We start from the raw sequence: 4,708 nt of genomic DNA, 5'->3' as shown, positions 1-4,708 counted from the left end.
CGGAGACGTAACAATATATTGTTGGTCAAAGGAAAAAAAAACATTTCTTTTTATTTCTCCAAATTTTAATTCATCTTTTTTTTTATCTATTTCAACGCGGTGCTTGAAACAGAAAAGACCCAAAATTACTTTTTTTTTCCATATCTTGGACAGGTTGGACCATTTTTGGCATTAGATTGACTGGACTATTTTCAATATACCATAGTAAAAGCCGTTACGCGTACGCAGTTTTCTTTACACTCAAAACAATAGTTTACATTCATTCATATTGTACTCACTCATACATGTATATTCACACATTATGTTTCAAACACGACCTTCACTGGTAAGAGTTTCAGAAATTCAAAACGAATCGTGTTAATAAGATGTTTCTAATGTTACTTTATTCTCAGTTTCTAACTGGTGTTTTAGTTCAGAAATCCATATGTTTATTTGAAGGTAAAGCACAAAGCTACGCAGGAATCCATAGTTGATTTCTTCTCCCGAGATATCTTGCAACAACTTACAAGATTGTTTAACTAAAGGAAACGCTGACAGTTCATCTTTGCTGTACTATCATAACGAAACAAAATGCTAACAATTCAGTGAGGCCTAACATGTATAAAATAGAGCTCAGGTTTATAATATGGACATTGAAATTTGATATTGTACATGGATATTGCACGACCCCATTTTTTTAAATAACGTAACTTGTTTGGGCATATCTGGCTATTATTTGTATAAGTGTCACGTGGTTTCTGTATCAAACATCCTAATAAATCGATTTGAGAAAACTTGTCTGTTTTTTTCAGCCATTGTGTGATATCAATTATTCCGGTATATTTACTCAAATATGGGTGTGTCATGGTCTTAAGATCACGCTATACATACTTACCAGTATTACAAAACCATGCCCAGCTAAATGGATATATGATCAATAAAACAACTGCAGAACGGACGTGGTCATGGTTACATTTAACGAAGCGTGTTTGATTTTATCAGTTCGCATGATTGGCTCTTACTTCGATAACGAACATTGTGGAGCCTAAAACTTTCCACTGATATTTCGAATAGAAACCCATTTTATTGTTTAAGTTTACTATTTACACATCAAGCCTGTTTTTACACCGAAAACAATATTATACCAAGCCTGTTTGTACACCTGAAACAGTATTACATCAAGCTTGTTTTTACACTTAAAATAATATTACACCGTGTCTGTTTTTACATTTAAAACAATATCACACTAAGCCTGTTTTTACACCTAAAACAATATCAATTTCCATCGGGTGACATTCCCTATCATCCGTTTAGTTGAAATTGGATTCTTCTAAGTTACTGTTTTCAAATGGTCGTGGCTTGATTTATTTTTATTTGTTTGTCTGAAGTTAAGCACAAAGCTACTCAATGGGTTATCTGTGCTCTGCCCACCACGGGTATCGAAACCTGGTTTCTAGTGTTTTAATTCATTTCTTTACCTGATGTGAGTAATATTAAACGTTTTCAGATTATAGTAATACAGTTAAAACATGCATACAATTTTGCAAATAAGCCTTTGGTATTCAATATGGAACAGCACCACACGAGTGTTGATCGTAGATCTGATTTTGTGTCCAAAGTGTTGAAAATTAAGTTGCAATTTCTTGCTGTTGACAATTTAACTAGTCACTAAATGACACACGTACTAATAAACGCAATAATAATAATAAACTCAAGCTGTGTCATTCACTAAAACCACATATAACTATGAGTTCTGAAAAACCACAGTAATATTTAAAATGCAAAAAAGAATGAGTTTGTTTTGATGTAGAACACTTTTCCTGTTATCGCTCACAATTCAACTATGACATATTTTAGAACATTATTTGTTGGACGGCATGACATATTATAAAACATTATTTGTTGGACGGCATGACATATTATAGAAAGAACATTATTTATTGGACAGCATGACATATTATAGAAAGAACATTATTTATTGGACAGCATGATATATTATAGAAAGAACATTATTTATTGGACGGCATGAGATAATGTAGAAAGAACACTATTTGTTGGACGGCATGACATATTATAGAAAGAACATTATTTATTGGACAGCATGATATATTATAGAAAGAACATTATTTATTGGACGGCATGAGATAATGTAGAAAGAACATTATTTGTTGGACGGCATGACATGCTCTAGAAAGAATGTTACCTACTGGACGGCATGACATAATATAGAATATTATTGTTTGGATGACAAGGCCTAATGTGCATCAGTATAAAATATAATTTCAATTGTATGTAGTGAAAACACTCTGTACCCGTAAAGTTTCAAATAAAAGAAAGGACCGGCGATAATTAAGTTACGTATCAATTTACACATTGCAAACGTCCATTATCAAATTTTGCTCGTGCGGAGCTCTGTGTCTATCTGGAAATCACGGACTTTGACATCTCTGTTTCGTTGTTATTCACACACACACAGTGATCTCTTCCGAAGTTTCATTGACGAAAGGGCAACTTTCCTCGTCATAGACGACCAGATATCGATTTATTAAGGACATTTTATCCTCGAATTGAAAATCATCTTCTTTAATCGCGACGTTATCTAGCTTTTTATTGAAAGTAATATTCTTTTAGAAAGAAGGTCGGTTACCTTTGACGTGCTCTTTTGTTATTCAGAGCGAGTCGTGACGAATTTCGAACATTTTCCGTTGAGAGGATATATATCGGGTTATGTGGATGATTAGTGATCACGTTGAGAGGATATGTATCGGGTTATGTGGATGATTAGTGATCATAATTCGCTTGTCGAACCAGAAGCACTGACCACGCAAAGCTTAGCAAGTCACGCATGCGCAATTGACGATGTGCTTTTAACAGACGCCTAGTTGGAGCACATGGAAATCGATGTGTTGATTTTTTCTCACATTTTTGCGTTAACCCTATGTTAAAATTTCGCATCTAGTTTGTTTTTTCGGGTTAACATAACATATTGCGTTTTTGTTTTTGTTTTTTTTTGGTGTCAGGAAAAAGTACTTGAAAATTGATAAAAGTAACGTGATACTTCTATGACTTTTTTCAGCCACCACAATTTTCGTCTGTTTCACGAATAAAACCAAAGAACATAAGTTACTTTGCCTCTTTTTTTTTTTGTTTGGTTGTGCAGTCGGTTTTCTATTTTTAAACAGCTCCATAATTTGAAGACGACTCTTTCAGCCGTGGGGGCGGTATTATGTGACGGTCAATCCCACTATTCGTTAGTAAAAGAGTAGCCCAAGAATTGGCGGTGGGAGTTGATGCCTTCCCTCTAGTCTTTCACTGCTAAGTCAGGGACAGCTAGCGCAGATAGCCCTCGTGTTTCAAACCAAACCAAACCCATTTTAACCTGTCGTTCATTTCTAATCAGTTCCTTATTTTTAACTTGTTTTTTGCTTCTAATCAGTTCCCTATATTTAATCAGTCTTTTATGTTTAGTAAGATGAATGGATTAACGAGATTCCCACTGTCCCTATCTACTATCTAGCGAAACCACAGCCAAGGGAACGGGCTTGGAAAAATCTACTATATAACTAGTAGATTACTACTAGTTATATTCAGCTTCATATTTTTCTTTATTTCTAATCAGTTCCTTATTTTTAACTTGTTTTTTGCTTCTAATCAGTTCCCTATATTTAATCAGTCTTTTATGTTTAATCATTTCTTACTTTGAATCAGTTATGTATATATATATATATATTCAGCTTCATATTTTCTTTATTTCTAATCAATCCCTGATTTCTAATCAGTTCCTTATTTTTAACTTGTTTTTTGCTTCTAATCAGTTCCCTATATTTAATCAGTCTTTATGTTTAATCATTTCTTACTTTGAATCAGTTATGTATATATATATATATATATATTCAGCTTCATATTTTTCTTTATTTCTAATCAATCCCTGATTTCTAATCAGTTCCCCATCTTTAATCAGTTTCTTATTTTCAATCAGTTTTACATCTGACAAGTTCCTTATTTCTGACTAAGATCTGTATTTTTAATCAATTCCGTATTTTAAAATATTTATTTAATTCTAATCACCTTCCTATTTTCATTCTAATTATTCCTAGATTTATACTTAGTTACAAGTTTCTAATCAGTCCTTCATTTCTTATCAGTTCTATATTTCTAGCCTCCCCCTCCCCACAGTGGCACAGCGGTATGTCTGCGGAATTACAACGCTAAAAACTGAGTTTCGATACCCGTGGTGGGTAGAACACAGATAGCACAGTGTGTAGCTTTGAGCTTTGCTGCAAACAAACAAAATCTATATTTCAAACCAGTCCGTTATTTGAATCACACTTTCTTTTTTACGTTCCCGATTGGGACAGCGGTAAGTATACGGATTTAAGTTGGGGGTTCGATTTCCCTCGGTGGACACAGCAGATAGCCCGATGTAGCCTCGCTATAAAACACAAATGTTTTTACTTCTGACCACTTCCTTGTTTCTTATCGGTTCTGTACGAAGTCTAGTATTGAATGAAAGGTTTCTTGGGCACTGACAAAAAATACATTTAAAATACTACTTTACACGGCAATAATTTGGAATCCGTAAAGGACCAATAAAGAAAAACGTAAGGGAAAAACTAGTAGTTTATGTGATTTTTATTGAATATTTTAGGTCCTACTGGTTCCATTGCTTCTTACACATTTATATATATATATATATGTGTGTGTGTGTGTATATATATATTGTTACGTC

At 33.6% G+C, this 4,708-nt stretch overlaps 1 protein-coding gene across 1 annotated transcript in view; it reads right to left on the bottom strand.

Annotated features, from left to right (window-relative positions):
* Window positions 1-4,708, bottom strand: part of LOC106459026 (tetraketide alpha-pyrone reductase 2-like) — a gene marked incomplete at its 3' end in the record, with an annotated part of 42,715 nt that overhangs the window by 36,714 nt on the left and 1,293 nt on the right. The gene's annotated exons all lie outside the window — the stretch shown is intronic.

The sequence above is a fragment of the Limulus polyphemus genome, unplaced genomic scaffold, assembly GCF_000517525.1.
Source record: "Limulus polyphemus unplaced genomic scaffold, Limulus_polyphemus-2.1.2 Scaffold548, whole genome shotgun sequence".
In the NCBI taxonomy this organism is placed as follows: Eukaryota; Metazoa; Arthropoda; class Merostomata; order Xiphosura; family Limulidae; genus Limulus; species Limulus polyphemus.
This window is presented reverse-complemented; position numbering and strand designations above follow the sequence as displayed.